The sequence below is a fragment of the Octodon degus genome, unplaced genomic scaffold (assembly GCF_000260255.1).
Source record: "Octodon degus isolate 3935 unplaced genomic scaffold, OctDeg1.0 scaffold00005, whole genome shotgun sequence".
Taxonomy (NCBI): Eukaryota; Metazoa; Chordata; class Mammalia; order Rodentia; family Octodontidae; genus Octodon; species Octodon degus.
The window spans coordinates 360964-380537 of record NW_004524581.1 but is presented as its reverse complement, the minus strand read 5'-3'; the positions used below and the strand labels follow the sequence as shown (position 1 = coordinate 380537).

The window sequence follows — 19574 nt, the reverse complement described above, 5'->3', positions numbered from 1 at the left end:
TGATGAACCAGGGAGTCAGTAAAACTGTATGTGTCCAAGGTCAATAGCCAAGCCAAGTGAGAGCCAGTTTCAAAGCCATAACTGTCTGTTCTTGAACTTTGCAGTGTTCAAACACAAATATGGAATGAATTGAGTTCAACAACTAAGCTAAACTTAATCTTCAAGGGAACAGCTAAATTGTACATTGTTTTCACCCAAAAACTGCTCATCAGGCAGACCTCTACAATGTCCATGGCTTTAATCTATGGTTCAGAGCCAGAATTAGTCTTTAGGACTAGTCAATTAAGTTGGAGCCCCTCGACACATATCAGAACATTAGGTAAGTGACCTGAAATTATGATAACTCTAAGTTACCCCAATTAAGGTATTACTAAACTAAGACAACTGGTTGTCCCACAGTAAAGCCTTAAGCATACTAGACACCATGAAAAGAGAAATGAAAGGAGCACCCGAATTAACAATAAGACATTCTTATTTCATACATTCTGGAAAAGAAAAAATATTGAGTGGGAAAAATAAAGCAGTAATTGATGATGACTTTAATGTTGTTATGACTGTGTATTAAGTAATTTATAGACAAGAAACAAAAATTAACATCATCTGTGAAACTGAAGGACTTACAATATATGTCAAAGAAAAGAACAAACAGTAAACTAGTGAACAAGTCAGTACAAGCTGAGAACAGGGAAGTCTAACATGTAGTGCAAATTAAACTGGAACACATGCTAAGGAAGAGGCAGAGACAATCGATGCCAACTAACAGAAAGCAATGACACTGGAAGCACACTGACCCCTGGGAGTGGGCACAGATGTACAACCATCACTCGCAGGCACTCTCCTTGCACAGGATATGTTTTATAAATGCTATAAGGGGGAAAAAATGGTCAACACTAAATGTCTGTTCTGAGTTGGTAAATTCTGATGAAGGCTGATCTCTTTATTGCAGGAAAATCTGCCATATAAACACTATCTCTCATGGAAGAAAAGCAAACTCTTGGTATTACTCTATCTATGTGTATGTGTATGTGGGCCAAAGGAGTGCATCAGTTCAGGATAAACTACAGTAAGCCCCAACTTACGAACAAGTTCTGTTCCAGGAGAACGCTCATAAGCTGGATTTATTTGTATTTCTGACAAAGTCAGTTCTATACACCTTTAACACAACTATACAATATAAAGCATTTAACAAACCAACCACCCCACACACACGCTCACACGCACATACTGTAAATAAACTCCTATTACTTTTATGCACAGTAAGCACAAAGCAGCACCACTGTGACAATGTCCAGGAGACATGTGAACGACTTCCATGATCTGCTTGCATCTACGCGTGTTGTAGTACAAGATCTGCTGGTGGTGTGACAGTTAGCAACTTGAAGGTTCATAGGTTGGGGACTTTCTGCACCCTGCCTGGCTCCTGTGTTGCTCCTTGCAGACTCCATGACCTCCTCACTCTTGGATCAAGGGAGAAGGATCACTTCAGTGACATGAGGTACATGTCAAAGACATGCAAAAGGCAGAACCGGGCCACCCTACCAGATTCTGCTCAGAAAAGGCACAAACTAATCATTTACATTTCACTTGCAATATAAGTCTTAAGGTCAAGCCAGCCATGAATATTTTGTCTTCGCAGAGTGGGAGAAAGTAACTCTCTCACTGAATGGAGGCAGGGTAGAAAGAATAGCAAATACTGTGCTAATAATATAAGCTACCACAAAAGAAATGGAGTGTTGCTTGAGCAGAGCTCCTTTCCTGTAATGAGGTGTCCTGTTCTAAGCAGCAGTCCCTCTACTCCATGGGTCTTCATACTGTTCTCTTAATCCCTCACATGCTATCTCACTGTATTCCAACAGCCTTAGGCCCCAGGACTTGCCCATGACCCCAGAGTGCTTGCACCAGACCTCCAAAGCTCACTGTCTTACTGTCTTTGGCAGGTCAGTCTTTGAGGCCTCCATTTCACCTAAAAAGAGTGAACATAATAGGCCTCCTAAGGCTGTGGAGACATTATAGAAGGAAGCATTATTATTAAGTGACATGCCTCCACCCACATCTTTCTCAAATTTTCTTTATTTCTTCCCAAAGTAAGGAAAAGAGCAAACGAAGATATTAGCAGTTGTTCATTTAAAGTACAGTAGAGTTTCCAAGATGGCTCCCAGTTAAGAACAATTGAAGGGGCTCTGAATAAACAACCCCTTATCCTCCATCTCCTGTCCTTCTTTACTTGCCCATACTAAACTACAGATCTAGCCCTAACTCTCTTTGAAGGTCCTGCCCAGACACTAGGATAAGTGTACCATGAAGGATACATACAGGTGTTCAACCTGGCATACTTTATGAAAATGAAAAGCTAAAAAGAAAATGAAAAACTAAAACCAGCCAAATTGCCCAGTTACAGAGAACACTATAAATTATATCTACACAGAAAGTTATATAACAAATAAGGTATACGCAAATAAATGCAAATAAGGTATATGTATTATGTTTTGATGTGGCATTATTTCAATACATTGACAGGTTGAGTAGATTACAAAACAATAGTTAAACTTGATTGACCTTGGAGGGAAAAGGGTATGTTTCTAAGTTAGGAACAGAAAGCAGATGGCAAAGTACAAAAACGCAATGTCAGTGGTTACCTCTCAATAATGTTAGTACTGTGTGTTTAATAATTTTCACATTTTCAGCATTTCCAATTATAGTTAAATTTTATAATTTAATCAAAGATACTAGTCATCTAATATTCAAAATTCAAATCTGCTCTGCTCCTGAGATCTCCCCTCAGCCAACCCACTTCTCTTGCCCTCCAGGTGACATGTCTGTCTCTCTCCTACGCACTGTATACATTTCTCACAAAATCCATTACATTCAGACTTAAGTTAGGTTTCGTGTTCCAGGCTTAATTACTGATTCCTAAAGTAGAAACACCCTATTTTATTTCTACTATAATGCACCCTCAAAATCCACAATTCTCAAGTAACTATCAAGCTGTTGATCTCTATCCATATCATTAATCTCAATATAATGGAAGGCTGTAAAATGTACACACTTGAGGACTACCCAATTTTCTCTAATCAGAAATTGGCTTACAGTTAGGATATTGAGAAACAATTCAAGTCCATTTGGGGGAAAGAAATGATACATAAATGAGAATATCTTACTTGTGGTAAAATTTCTCCACTGTATCTTACTGCTTTGCTTTCAAAGTCACTCAAGGCACCCTCAATCCCCCTAAGTCACAGGGCAATGCTTTATGATCCAGGCTGGCCTCTCAGATTTTAACCATAAAGTTCTGCATGAAATGTACAAGAATTTTACAATACTCCAATCACTACCTGACTCAGTGGGAACTAGAAATAACTTTTAAGAGGGAAGTAAATATTTTAAGGTTTTAAAGCCTGATTTAGGGAATATACACAAATGAATATTTTGAAATATCTGAAGCATTTTTTAAGGTTTAATAAAGAAAGTATCTTGAGAAGTAGATGTGTGAGATTTAAAATGCAAACAGCCATCACAATTGTAGCTATTTCTTAGCAGTTTCAGGCTTCCGCTATTGTCTTATACAGGGCAAATTAAAAAGACTAAAGAAGCTGCTTCTGTCTTTTTATTTAGTTTTTGGTGCTGGGGATTGAACCCAGGCCTCAGCAAACAAGTGAAGTGCAGCATCTCCAAGCTACATCACCATCTCTTTTTATTTTTTGAGTCAGGCAGGGTCCTGCTAACTTGCCCGTGCTGGCCTCTAAATGCCTGCCCTCCTGCCTCAGCTTCCCAGAGAGCTAGGGTTACAGTGCCTTTGTGCACTATGGCCCCAAGTGAAGGAGATGCTTCTTGAAGAAACAATGAAATAACTAACCCAATTTTCTTCTTTCCTCCTTTTACTGCCAAGGTTTTAATCAAGCCAACATGAACTTTAAGCTGCCCAGGCTTTATTTTTTAATAAATACCATTTACTTTTTCTTAAAACTTAATTTTTTAATCAAAAGCAAAGCAGCATGCAGTAGCTTGGTCAGGAGGTAGCCTGGCTGCTTAAGCCTCCAACAACTCATGTGAAGGAACTCAGATCTGAGGGAATATGGAGGAAGAAAGAGAAGAACGCTCAAAAGGTAGCAGCCATCTGGCCCATCTCTAAATATTAATCCTTACCAGCCAAAAGGCCAAAGGATTCTAGGGTGTTACAGAGCTGAGTCCACTCAACAATGCCACATACATTCTTAGTCAAAGAAATTTAAATTCTACAGTGGTCCAAACACTTACCATCAGTATGAGAAGCCAAGTAAGACAACCACACGTATTATCATAACGAAACAAAAATCAGGTATATGTTCACTGTCAGTTACTTAATGATGGGGATTGGGACAGTATAAGTAAAGAACTCAACTTTAGATATTCACCAAGTTTGTATTTATTTCTAGAATTCACCCACAAAAATTACCTGACAAATGGGACGAAAGGAACCACTGGGATTAAGAGAGTATTTCAGATGGGCCCTTACAAATTTAATTTATTTTTTTTTAATTTATTTTTTGCATTTTAGGGAAGGGTCTATAGGGTGTTCAGGGTCTCAGTACTAGATTGGCCTCATAGTGATCCACCTGTTTACAGCCTCCCAAGAGCTGAGGTTACAGGGGCATGCCACCATGCCCTGTCTCTACAAATTTAATTTAAATGGTGATTGGATACAAGCAATCATCTTTTAATTCTTCAAAGACTTTTGATTTATGCCCAAAAAAAAAGTGCAAAAAAGGCACACTTATAAGAAGAATTAATGCAAATGAAAAATTCCTCCAATGTTAACATCAACTTTCCAAAGTTTGTGTATTTGCTCTTAAAACACTTTGTCTTTTACTATTAAGTTATTTGATTTAGATGTCTTTAGGTAATTAACCCAGTAGGTAAAGAAATTCCAAAGAGCTACTGAAAATTTACTTACAGATTATGCAAAACAATTCTTGTCATCTTGGCTTTCTATAAGATACCAGCTTCTCCCATTGTTCCAGTACATTCCCATCACCTGTCATGAGGGAAAACAGTCTGATTAGCTACAGGTCTTCATTGCTATATTAGTTTTTTCTTTCTTTATACCAAAAACAGAGAAAAATAATCATCTATTTTTTCTTTAAAAGAACAGTGACATAGAAAAGTCCCCTAAGGAGAGTACCCTAAGGCCTCTGCGTGAGACAGAAGACGTGGAGCAGCACCCCACATGTGTTGGACCAATCCCAGGGAACCCAGCGCAGGGTACAAGAGGGAAGCACAACACAAGGTAGCAGAGGCAAAGAATAGACTGACCCCATTCTGGATGAAGACAGCATCTGGGGAGAAAGGGCACTGTCAGATGGCATGCATGTCAACACTAAGCCCAACAGCTCAATTCCAACAGACTTCTCAACAAAAACCTTAAAGGCCAGGAGAACTTGGAATGAACCTTTCTTGCCCTAAAAGAAAACAATTTGCAGCCCAGCTGACATAGCCTGTAAAACCGTCTTTCAAAATTGATGGAGACCCAGGAGATAGCTCAATGGCATAAGTGCCTGCCTGGCAAGTGCAAGGTCCTGAGCTCAATCCCAGGTACAAAAAAAAAAAATCAAAATTGATGGAGAAATAAGGTGTTTTCATGACAAAGAGCACCTAAAAACATTTATTACAACCAAATCAGCCCTCCAAAAAATTCTCTGGGAAGAGACAATTAAGCCAACAATGACAAAAAGTCTAAGTCAAGCAGTTAAGTTGAAGGAAAAGACAAGAAATCAACAATATGAAAAAAAGGCAATAATAGGAATAAATCAATACCTATCAGTACTAATTCTCAGTATAAATGGTATCAATTCCCTAAGCAAGAAAAATGAGCAGAATGAGGAAACATCTAACATTATATATACAAGAAAAACACTTAATCTTAATGAAAGTCCCAATTTAAAAAAATCAAAAGATGGAAAACAATATTCCACGCAATAGGACCCTCAGTAAAGCAGATGAAGCTATGTTATGTTCACATGAAGTTGACTTCAAGACAAAACAAATCAAAAGAGGCAAAGAAAGTTGTCATATATTGGTTAAAGGAACAATCCAACACAAAGAAGTAACAATTATTAATATATATGCACCAAACAACAATGCACCCAACCTCATAAGACAAATACTAGTGGACATAAAAGAGCAAATGGACATAAACACAATTATAGTAGGGGACCTCAGTATCCTACTAGCATAGATAGATCGACTAGAAAAAAAAATCACAGTTGAACTAAACCTTTAAATAAACAGACTTAACAGTTATCTACAGAGTACTGTACCAGAAGCAAAAGAATAAACATTCTTTTTCCAACACATGAAATTTTATTTAAAATAATTCAATATTAGCCAAAATGTCAGCTTGAAGTAAATGAAAAGAATTGAAATTATAGCATGCAAATTGTCAAACCATAGCAAAATGAAGTTACAATCAATGGCAAAAAAATACAAATTATGCAAATAAATGGAAATAAAAGCATACACTCTTAACTAAAAGGATTCTGAAAGAAATTAGGAAATAAATATGACAAGTTCTAGAATTAAATGATGTCAGTACAACATAGAAGTCCTAAGAGGGAATTTTATAGCTGTGAATGCCCACATCACAAAAATAAAGCAAATTCAAATAAATAACATAACAATATACCTCAAGGTCTTAGAAAAACAAGAACAATACAAACCAAAGCACTACAAGTAAGGAAATTATAAAGATCTGAGCAGAAATAAATGAAATTGAGACTAAAAAACAATACAAAGAATTAATGAATCTAAGAGTTGGTTCTTGCAATGAATAAACAAAGTAGACAAACGCTCAGCCAATCTAACCCAAAAAGGCAAGAAAAGACCCAAATCAAATCAATTACAAAGGAAAAAGATGACATCACAACAGATATGGGTAAAATTTTTTTAAAAATTAAGTATTTTCAAATCTGTGTGCTAATAAATTGTAGAACATAGAAGAAATGGACAAATTCCTGGATGCATATGAACTACCAAAATTGAACCAAGAAGATTTAAAAACCCTGAACAATCCAATAAAAGGCAATGAAATGAAAGCAGTAATAAATACCTTACCAACTGAGAAAAGCCCAAGTCTGGATTGGTTCACTGCTAAATTCTGATGTGGTGTTCTTTTGTTTTGTTTTGCTCTGGTTTGCTTTGGTTTTTAGTGGGGAAAATACCAGAAATCAAACTAAATAGCTCGTACTTGCCAAGCAACTCCTGCATGCGCTGCTGAGCTACTCACCCAGCCAAATTCTATAAAAATTCCAAGAAATGCTAATACCAATACTCCTCAAGCTTACTAATGAAACTGAAAGGGAAAGAGCTTCCTATAAATCATTCCTGGAAGCTAGCATTACCCTGGGTCCAAAACCAGACAAAGATTCAACCAAAAAAAGAGAACTACAGACCAATCTCTTCAATGAACATAAATGCAAAAATCCTCACAAAGATACTGGCAAACAGAACACAGTGTACTGGTGCAAAGATCACACATCACGACCATGTAGGTTTCATTTCAGGGATTGAAGGATGACTCAACATTTGCAAAACAATAAATGTTGTACGTCACATAAATAGAAGCAAGTACACGAAATACCTTTGTTCATTTTCTCCAATTCCTTTCTCTGCTCTTCAACCTGTTCCCCTCTTTATTTATAAAAACCATTAGAGAAATGCAAATTTAAAACACTGAAATTCCATTTTGCCCCAGAAACAATGGCCATCATCAACAAATCAAATAAAAACAAACACTGGAGAGGCTGCAGGGAAAAAAGAACCCTTCTGTACTGTTAATAGGAATGCAAACTACAACCCCCACTATGAAAATCACTATGGAGATTCCCAAGAAAACTAAAACTAGAAGTTCAATTTACCCAGCTACTCCCCCTATAGGAATCTTCTTCAAAGAACTAAAGACATTATGTTACAGAGATACATGAATAACCATGTTTACAGAAGCACAATTCATAATAGCTAACTACTGGAAGTGGCTCATACACCCATCAGTAGATGAACAGATAAAGGAACTGTGGTACTTATATACCAGGGAGTACTGTCCTGCCATAAAGAGGAATACAGTTGAGTCACTTGTAGGAAAACATATGCACCTTGAGCCCATAATGTTAAATTAGACATACAAGCTTAAATATCACATTATTTCACCCATATGAGAAAACCAAAATAAAAATCAAAGAGCAAAATAAAACACCTCTAGGAACTAAGGAGATGGATCATTTAGAGGGAAAAGAGTCAGAGAGGAAGCAGAGAAAGGATAAGGATGAAAACAAAGAATTGGGATGTGTTATATACAACCCACAAAAAGAATGTGGACATTATGTACTGGAAATATATAAAAAAATAAAATAAAATAAACAAAAACATCAACAAAGAAAGGGGATTATGGGATGAGTGGACAGGGAAGGGCAAGAAGGGACAGATGAAAAATGGAATTAAGAGGTGTTATGTACCCACTTCCCACACAGAATGTAAGTATTATGCATCCCCCCCCCACACATATATATAATAAATTAGAACAATTTTAAAAACATCACAGACAGAGGGAGTGGAACAGAGGGAAGGGATAAGGGGATGAATAAAGAGCTGAGATTTGTTACAAACATGAACCTACTCCCCACTAGGTATGTAATTATTATATTTGTAAACAAATACTAATAAAATTTTTTTCAAGTTAAAGAAAAATGTAAACAGCATAGTACAGGTAGTGAATCCTTGAGAGGGCCTCCAGTGCATCTTCAGGATGAGAACTGCAGTCAGTTCCAAGGAAGGAGCAATGTGACAGCATTGTTCCCTCTGTACCCCCTCCCCACTTCTATCCAGAAGGGAGCAGCCATCGGCCTGGGAGCGTGAATGGAAGCAAGCTCAGAGCGCAGGTACTGCGCTGGGCCGGGGGCAAGAGCCTCCAATTCTAACCAGAGGCCAGCTCACTGCCACAGAGCCAGTCCTAACTGTCTGCTAGGGTGGAACCAGTGCTCTATTTCCAGAAAAGGAGATACTCACATTTTTAAGTTTTCTATGCCTTCTTTATCAGCAATTAAACTACTAGTTAGGATGATTGTCACCTGAGTACTTGCTTTATTTCTCAGCTTATTTAAAATGTAAGGCTAGGACAGATGACTACTCAAAGCAACACACAGCCCTAATATCTGCTGAAGGACATCATGCAGATAAATAACCTTGGTCTAAAATCTTATCACTTACTAGCAAGGAAGCCTCTTCATTTCTGAAAAATAACCAATGTTTTCTACTACTTTGTGTGGTAGCAGGATTAAAAGAGGAAACATGTAATCTGCTAGTCGAGCACGCTTTGGTTTAGCAAAGGTGCTCCCTCTCCCAGCACCAGGTCCGCCCAGCACTTAACTGCTATAGTCCGAACTTCTACGCTGTCCTTAGTCCTGATTCACTAATACCAGAGATTTACATAAATTCAGAGCAAGAGAACATGGCCGGAAAGGACCTTTCTTTTTTTTCTCAGTGGAAGTCCTTCAGAGCAATGTTTTACTTTTTTTTTAAATTTTGTAACATTTTAGGGTCAACAAACTAGGGCTAAAATTTTCTGCTTTCGTTTTCATTGAAAAGTCCCAAATAAAAACACTCTATTTATAACCACTTAAATGCAACTACTGCTCAGTTTATGTGAAAATCAGAAGGCCCCAACTGGACAGAAAAGATAAAAAGAGAAACATTAGTTAACTTTCATCTCTTGAGCCCCTAAATTAATTTAGACAGATTTGTAACAACTTGAACTTGACTCCATCCACTTTTATCTCAAGACAGAATCCTCAAGTTCTCCAAACCATGATGGGAGAAGAACCCACTCAGACAGAGGGTGATGGAACGAACACCACTCAGAGTTTCCCTGGTAACAAAGAAGGACCTGGCAGCATCAATAAAAATACCCAGGAGGGACAGACGCCTCCGAGACTTTGCACCCAACATGGAGAGGGCCATGCTCACTGGTGAAGTGTGGTTTTAGATGCTCAACCTGGCACTTCACGTGGAAGGAAGCCTTTTAAAAGCATGAGAAATGCAAAGAAGTTTGATACAGGTTTAATAAAATAAATGGGTTGGACCTACACCTGTGCTATTTAACAACAGTGTGATCTTTGCAAATAATTTTTTCCATCTAAGGAACAATTTCTAGGTCTGTAAAATAAAAACAATAACAACCTTGAAGAGTGTGATTATATGATTTAGAGGTCATGTATGTACAGTGCCCATCATATAATATGCTCTCAAAAGACTGCAATTATCAAGCTTTCCAGTACAAATATGGCAGAGTTTATCAATACATAAATAAAATCATGCTACTGTGGTAGGCAGGCAAATTCAGACTCTTCCTTTCTTTTTGGGGAGCTGGGCTTAATTTTTTTTTAAGTAGAACATGTTTGCAGTATATCCCTTCCCCTCTTCTCTCCTCCCTAGTCTCTTTCTCTATGTGAGCGCTGTGGAGACAAGTTCAAATCATACTTCTGTTAACAGGTAAAACTACTCTACATTGATCAAAATGACATGTTAAATGAAAATGCCCACCTTAGGTGACATATTTTACTACTATTAGCAAAGAAAAAGCTCTAGCATGTATTTGTTGGCATTTCTGATACTTTCATTCAGTGTCAGGGATTAAATCCAGGGTCTTGCAAACATGAGGAAAATGCTCCCCCACTGAACTATATCCCTAGCCTCCAGATTTTTTTGTAATGATAAGGTTTTCTTCATTTTTTTGTGTGTGTGGGCAGGGGCTCAGCCCTGCCCTGAGGGTGGGGCACGTGGTGCTGGGGATCCAACAGTGGTCCCCTGTGCCTGCCTAAACTTGCCTAAGCAGGTGCTTTAACCACTGAGCTATCTTGCCAGTCCCTCTAATGATAAATTCTTGAAAGGAAAGAATGATTTGCTTTCCACTACACTCTGTGCTGTGCACTCCATAGGATGTGTGGGGGAGAGGCCGTCCTGACAATGGCAGACCACCTAGCAAGCATGGCTTTCTTCTGTACCATATTACAACCCCACTGATAACAAATGAATTTGTCTACTTCCTTTACAAACCATTACATTAAGTGAGGCCATATCACTTTGAAATATAATTGTTAGAAATTTTTAAGGCATTCCTTCATCTTTTCCAAGTCACCCTCTGTGGAATTTGCTCCAGTCATGCTGACTTCTCAGAACAGGTGCAGCATTATTTTTTACCTTCAGAATCAATGCACAGTGTTCACAAGAGAATCTATTATCTCCTCATAGTGTAGTTAGCCCTGCATGCTTGGGAAACAAACACTTACTGGTTTATAGGAAATACTGTAACAGATAAACTCAAAGAATCAAAGTCATCATTAAATATGGCAATTTGTTACTCCTGTGGTTGGTTATTCCAAATTATTATAAGTGACTTCAGCCATCATTAATGAATTCTGTTCAGCAGAAACCACTCTGCTAGTAAGTCCTGAAGACAGGAGGAAGCTGTAAGACAACTGAGATGAAAGAATAAAAGGATGCAGAGCAATAACAGCACCACCACAGTATAAGCAATCACCTCAGCTGATGACTTAGAAAGGACACTCTGGCCATGTAAATACTTGCTGTGATTGTTAAAAACCCATTCTAGCTGGGCACACAGTATGCTATCCTCCTAGCACTCTGGGAGGACAAGGCAGGAGCATCCAAAGTTCAAGCCCAGCCTGAGCAATTTGGCAACTTAGTGAAGCCCTGTCTCAAACAAAACTTTTAAAGGGCAAGAGATATAGTTCAGGATGGAAGCCTTGGGCTCAATATATATAAAAAAAAAAGGAAAGAAAAACTTTGGTACTTCCTAATTATGCTTGTATATGTATAATATTAGGATTTTATAAGAATCAGGCAAAAACCTAGAAAGAACACACTCATTTTTGAATGTGCACCTTGTAGACTGGACAAGACCAAGTTGTTGTCCCTAGGTAAAGGACAGTGTCTTGTATCAAAGCCAAAAGTAATCAGGCATGGTGGTCCACACCTGTAATCCCAGCTACTCAGTAGGCTGGGGCAGGAAAATTGCAAGTTTGGGCCAGCTGGAACAATTTAAAGAGATACTGTCTCAAAATACAAAACAAAAAGGGCTGGATACATAGCTCAGCATGCTGGAACACTTGCCTAGTCTGTACAATGAGTGCTGCGTTCAATCCCCAGCAACTCTCACCCACCCCGGAAAAGGTATTCCAAGGCTGCTGCGTGCCAAAGGACACACAAATGTGGAGTAAAGGCTCTTAACATTGTAAGACAAAATTATTTTGGATTTTAGCCTCTTTCTCTAATGGGATAGTTCCGCAATAGGTGTAGGCTTTATGGGAGACGATGTCCTGTGGTCTTTAAAAGTGTGGGCTTTATAATCATACTCAACTAGATTCTCCAACTGAAGGCCTTGAGAAAACTGTTCAATTTGCCGAGGCCTTAATTTCCTCACTACAGAATGGGAGCGATACCAGTATTACAACTGAGCGTTGTGATAGACGTTAAAGAACATAGATCTATAAAGAGTGGGCTAAGGTGCATGACAAAAAGCGCTTGTTAAATGTCATGCTGTTTGAAAAAGCACGCATTCCTCATCCTTAGAAGACAATAAAAGTATCAGGGTGAGGTCAACAACAACAAAAAGTTGTCCACATAAACTGCAACATGTTTTAGCTCATTTCATCAGGAGACCAAAAATGAGCCTACGGTCAAATTACACTTAGTAATATTAAGAGGGAAAACTATTGGTTCAGGTATCTATGCATGAATCTTGGGAGTAGCAGCAGCAATCTGAAGCTTGTTTGTCAGGGAAATTTCCAGAAATGTTAATACCAGATAGAGAGAAACAAAATTTAATAATTTGCTGAAATTACTCAGTTAATAAATGGCAAAATCTGTAATTCAAACCCACTAGCTTCTGTTCTCGTAACTAACATCTACACTACATAGCACTGTCTCCCAGCTAAGAATAGGAGAAACTGGAGACAGTCATAGGCTGGGAGTAGGCCAGGGAAGAGCAAGAAACAATACCCCAAAGATGTCTGCAGAGAAGAGGACAGTAACACAGAACAACAGCTAATGGGGCTAAGGAGTAAAAAGAACCAAGCCTGCTAACAACTCTGAACAAGAGTCTGTCAATAAAGTCAAAGCATGAGATCCTAAACTGCACAAGTGAACTTAGTCTGGGAATTTGGTGCTTGCTGAAAGGAGCACAGAGACGGGAGCCACACACGCCAGAAAGGCCTCACTGAGGTCCTGCACGTAAGCCAGGGTCTGCCTCAGAAATGCTTGCTTGGGGCGGGGAGAGGGCTCAGCGGAATAAGTGTTTCCCTGGCAAGCGCAGGGGTCTGAGTTCAATCCCCGGTTCCACCAAAAAAACAAAACAAAAAAAGAAAGAAATGCTTGCTTATGGAGGGTGTCATATGCTCAGACTGCCTAGCTCGAAGGGAGGGCCCAGATGGCATGAAAGTTACTTCGCAAGGTACTACCCTGTGGTTTTTTTCACTGTTTTCTACAGAAGAAAAAGGAAAAGGGCCACTCAATGTTGTTAAATTCTCTTGCAGAAGGAAAGGGAAAAAGCTTTAGAAGGGATGAAAAAATTGTTAAGTAGTACAATTTCAGATAAGAAAGTTAAAATTAAAAAAAAAAAAAAAAAAAAAAAAAAACCCTCTGATCCTGGCCAGCCTTACATGTGGCAGACTAAAGCAGTCTCTTGGTCTCTGTCTTTTATCCATGACTTGGGGACCCCCTCCCACCATACATGCAAGTCCCATAACTTTCTTAGAACTCATGAACAATTGCAGAAATAGGAGGGTGCTTGCGGTCACATTACATACAATTAAAGGGGCAATATGAGTGTCTTGCTGGCTGTGGAAAGACTTGCTGCCATGTCATCAGGCTGCCTAATGATGGAGCACATAAGGGCAATTTCTGGCTGCCAGCAAGAAACTGAAGAGCTCAGTCTAAAAGCCCACAAGAAAGAGAACTCTGCCAATCATCTGAGCATGACAGCAAATCTCTCCTCGCGCCCTCAGGTAAGGCAGGCTGGCAAGCATCACTCTCAAGTTACCTGATTGCCACGCTCAGACTTCTGAGGGAACCGTGGGATCATCTGTGAACTGAGCAGGCTGTAACATCTGTGCTTCACTTAAACAGCAGTGCAGAAAGGAAATGTGCTACCTGGCCCTGCCATCACTACTTCCTGCTGACTGAGAACAGAGAAGGAAGAGGAAAGCCCAAGGATCACAGTCTGGGAGATGATCTTAAAATAGGCTGCTTTCTCTTATCAATGACCTGTGTCCTTTTTTTTTTTTTTTTTTTTTTTTTTACTCAATGTTCACTAGGAAGAAAAGTAAAACACAGGAGCTGGCACAGAAGTTTGTACAAGCAGGTCTACTCCACTCCTTTATGATTCTCTATTTCTAAATTCATCAATTTACTCAACACATATTTCTGTGCCTTCTGCAATTTTGCCAAAATAATACAGTAGGTATTGTACATACAGGTCCTGTATGGATTTAAGCAAGTGATGCTTAGTAATATTTTCAGCAAAAGTCAGCACACCTAAACAAGCAGCCAATGCAGATTAAAATATTTCCAGTGTTTGGATTGGGTATTAAGAATGCAGACCAAACTCTTGTCTAGAAACTTCTACATTTAAAATAAATAGCAACTTGTTTTTCTGTATAATGATATTCCCAGTAAGGTAGGAAAAAGAGTTATCCAAAAGAGTTAAAACACACCATATCCCTCCACAACTCCTGTATTTAAAATAAGAATAGTCTCTTTCCTGTTGTTTGAGAACAAATTTTAAAATAAAAAATAAGTCACATCTTGAAAATAAAGTTAGAAGCAAAGTGTTTTTCACAGTAAGTGAAAGAAGCCAATCAGCTTCAACTATGCAAAACTGATGCCTACACCAGCACTTGGATGCTCTGGTTCTCCCTACAGTGCTGAGGTAAGCAAGGCATTCCCACACTGGGCAAAACCCAAGGTTCAGAGAGGCCCTAAGCTACTACGGAGCTCACCTACTACTTAAGTGGTAGGGCTCAACTAACTAACTAATTTCCTTCCTTCCTTCTTTCCTTCCTTCCTTCCTTCCTTCCTCTTTGTACCGGTAATTGAACTCAGGACCTTGTGCTTGCCAGGCAAGAACTGCACTTGGAAGTTATATCATGGGCTGGGTGTCAACTTTAAACACAGGGTGACAGGGGCTAAAGTTTGTGCTTTTATCTTTCTAGGTCATGGGAAAGCCTCTGCAAATGACAAGTGATGAAAATAAGTGGTGAAGAGTCAAAACAAAGACTGGCAGAGATGCAACGTAATATCATGTAATATGACATGCCAGCCCCATTTATTTATTACATAGCCTGGAATAACTACTAGAAAAGGAAAAAAGAAAAAGGTACTGAGCAGAGATAACAAACAGCAGTTAGGCTGCAGAGAAAACAGCTATGAAAGAAGGAAGAGACTGAATAGAATAGAGAAATTATTGGGGTACTTGGTTATGGATTATGTCTATACTAGTGATCAGCATAGACTTTGGTGAAGGATCAGACAATAAATATTTAAACTTTGTCTGGCACATAGAGCTTCTGTATATGTTCAACTCTGACATGATAATGTGAAAATAACCACAGAAAATACTCAAATGAATGGACAATGCTGTGTTACTCCCCCCAAAACAAAACAAACAAAACTGAGAGATATGACAAAAGCAGGTGTGGGGGCTGGGCAAGTAGCTCAGTGGTGAAGCACTTGACTAGCATGTTCCAGGCCCCTCAGTGCTACCCCCAGCTCTGTTAAAAAAAAAAAAAAAAAAAACAGGTCTTACATCAGATTTGGCCCAAAGGTGGTGCTGGCTGATCCATAGCCTCCACAGGAAACCCATGACATACTAAGATGCTGTAGCACTGAGTTTAAAAACATGTGGCACATTACAGCCACTCAGCTGGCAACAAGTAGCTGGAGGCAAGCTACATCCACAAGCACCGAGATCAGAGTATGCTCAGCACAGCCTCATGACTAGAAATAATGAATTTAGTGTATGTTTATCCAAAATTAATATTCAAAGAGCCAATATGTCTACCATTTTTTAGGGTCTGACTCATACACCTGTGAAGTCCTATCTTATCACACATTTTACATGGAAGATTATGGGAAAAATCACCTGAATGTTACAAAAGTAATTAAGAAAACTGTCATGAACAGAGACATCTAAATGACTCTTAATCTCTCTGACAGTTTTTCTGTCTTGAAAACTCTCCTGGAACTTTCCTAACTTCTTATTTGGGCATCAATCCAGGAAACTTCTTCCAAATGTCCCAGATAAAGTTAAGACACTTATAACAATGAACATTTCTATGGTATCTATTCCTATGATAAAAAACTTCATTGTTCTCAGTATGTATGTACTCTTTGTATACGTATCAAATGCAAAACTACTGTGCCACTAGACCACCAGCCATGTAACTCTTTGTTCAATGTCAGCATCTGCTGCGCTACAGACTTCCAGGAGGCTGCCTTGTTCAACACTCAGGTACAAAATTGTCAAGAACAAAGGGTTAACTAGAAGGCTTGGGTATGTGAAAATGACCCTCAGTTTAATGATTATGTGGGTGGTAAAAGCCAGCAAAGCATGCTCTTGCACAGCATTTCTGATCTACTGTCTATGCCATAATCAAGATGATAAAGTCAATGGGAGAGGCTATGCCCAGCTGCTCATGGGAAAATTGTCCCTAGATTTATAGAGAAAGAGCAGCCATTGTCAAGGTGGCTCATGTACAACTGCATTTTCCCCTGCAATATCACAGAAAAGAGACCAAAAAAATGCAAGGATTTTTTTTTCTCTTTTTCTTTTTTTTTTTTTTTTTGGCCAGGGATCAGACTTGGGTCCCTGTGCTTGCCTAAGGTTGCCTAAGCAGGTACTTTAGATGCTGAGCTATCTCACCATACCCCACCCCACCAAAAAATGCAGTTTTAGTCAATGATAAAACCTGTATTTTATTAAAAAAAAAAAAACCTGTATTTTTTTATTTTTTATTTTTTGGCAGAACTGGGGATTGAACTCAGTCCCTTGTGCTTGACAGGCAAGCACTTATTCTGCTGAGCTGTCACTCCGGCCCTGATAAAACCCGTATTTTCCTTGGTCCTAGATTACTCAAAGACATTAGGCTAGATAAATTTAAAAACAAACATCCATATAATTTAAGACACCTTTTTTCTAATTTTAATTAAATTATAAAATCTTGCAGTTTACATAAAAACACATACCATGTACAAGTGTAAACATACACATAGAATTATTTGATCTAAACTAGAAAAAATGTTTTTAAAATACACATACTGTACTATGATCCAGCTTTGAAAATTAAAACAAAAAAATAACTGGAAGGATATATGCTACCCCATCCCCTACCTTAATACTTTTCTTGCTAAAAGTATTAAGGTTATAGTAAATTAATTTTTTCCATTTCATTTATGAATATTTTCAATTTATAGCATAAACACTTTTTCAAAGAAGCTTTTTTTAAAGTTTAAAGCTAATTCAAATAAAAAACTGATTCTACAATACTTCAAATGTTTTTCAAAGGAACCATATACAGAAAATGAAGCAAGGCATTGCTATTACTATTGAGCATAGCATTACTGAGAAAATTTTCTTAAATGTTAGCCTTTGGGGCCAGCACGGCAGGCCAGGAATCTAACCTTCTAAAAAAAACTGCCTCCCGTTGTCTTGGTGGGAGACCTCCAAATAATGCATAGGATGTATGGTGATACAACTACCAAATCATAGGACTATAACTCCCAACCTGCTAGCTGTCCAGAGCACCAAGGATAAATGTTAGCCTTCCCTCAGTGCTTATCACTACTACCAGTCTCTTAATGACGATCCATCTCCCACAGTGAAAATCAGCAGACAAAAGCAAAATAGAATGAATGCTGAGGGTGTTAATTTTCATTTCTAACTACACTCTTTTCCTGGGCATGATATATTTTAAGATGGCCTAATTTCTCTATGTTCCTGGACTCTGAGGTCTGAACTAATACACCTGATGGATTTTAACCACCAAAATGGCATCAAGGGTTGATAAGAAACTTCAAAAGTCAGTTATCGCTTAAAGGTTATTTTTAACAAGTCAGAAACTTAGAATGATAAAGTAATTACTTGAATTTCAATTCATTTGAGTAACTTATATCAACCTGTACCTAAATTAGAGACAGTAATAAATTTTCCATTTTAGGTGTGCTCTACTCTTCTATTTCTTTTAGTAAGTGCTAATTACACATAAAATCCTACCCTATGTTTATGCACTGTTTCACTGCCTTGCAAGGACAGCTTCATCTATTATAAATGAGTGGAAAAGATTTTGAAACTCCAAGCAAAAACATCTCTTTATAAATAAATGACTGAAAAAAACTACGTAAAACAAATTATTTAAGAGTTTTGTGATGTTCATGTTACTCTCTATCCCAAATATAACAAGTCAACTTTTTGAAGGCACTAGAGAACAACTAAAACCTGAAAGAAAGTTCAAAATCTCAAAGTACACTGAATGATACTTCGCATTTATATGCCTATCCTGTGAGGGCACAATGACACCTGATAGAACTCACACACAACCTGGTCCTTGTGGCCTCAGAATTCTAGAAATTTGAGGAACTAAATCCCAAAAAGGAGAAGGGAGGATGGAGTCCAAAATTCACAGTCCTTGACTAAACTCATAAACACTCAAACACTAGGAACAAAACAAGTTGAATGGATTTAAAGAAGGGACCATTTCTAACAGGTGTTGTTACTACAGGGCACAGAAAAACCATTAAATATACTGCTGATGACCATGTTAAGTTATATAATTCCCTCAGGGAAAATGTTTGACTTTTTTTTTTTTTGCATGTAAGACAGGGTGTATAGGGTGTATAGGGCTTCACTGTGTAGGTTGGACTCGTAGTGATCCTCCTGTTTACAGCCTCCCAAGTGCAGGGGTTACAGGCATGCACCAGCATACCCAGTCTCAGTTGTCCTCTCAGCACACCCCAGGGGCAGGGCCGGGTGACCCCTGACCCCTCAGCCTGCTTGCAGGTGCATTAATCCACTGAGCTATTTGCCCACCTTTAGACTATTTTATAAAATTAACTGAATGATGTACTTCTAAGTATACACACAAAAGAAGTACACCTCAGAACCATGTCTACTTCAATGAAATCAGAGCAACAGCCAACTTGTAGATCAGGGGTTGACAGACAAAGGTACTGAGCAAATCTGGCCCATGACTGCCTTTTGTAAATAATACTTTATTGAGACATTAAAAAAGAAATGAAAACATGTTACGTGCACAGTGCTGATATTTATAGCAGCTTGTCCAAATTCCATCAGCTCATGAACAGATAAATCCACACAATGGAAAACTGAGGTAAGAGAGCAGGGCTGAGGCAAACACATAAAGTCTGTCTGTCAGAGACGCAGGGCACATGTGCAGAATACAGCCAGGATAAGTGCAGACCCTGAGCGTTGTACATGGAAGCAATCAGAAAGCACCATATTTGTCTTCCCTTGTTAC

General features: G+C 38.5%; 1 protein-coding gene across 7 annotated transcripts in view; it reads right to left on the bottom strand.

Moving 5' to 3' along the window:
• Positions 1–19574, bottom strand: part of Sgms1 (sphingomyelin synthase 1) — a 324088-nt gene that overhangs the window by 112566 nt on the left and 191948 nt on the right. For all 7 annotated transcript variants that reach the window (XM_023723167.1, XM_023723189.1, XM_023723161.1 and 4 more), the window contains one exon: positions 4931–5011. The gene's annotated coding sequence lies outside the window, so the exon portion shown is untranslated. The remainder of the gene's footprint in view (positions 1–4930; positions 5012–19574) is intronic.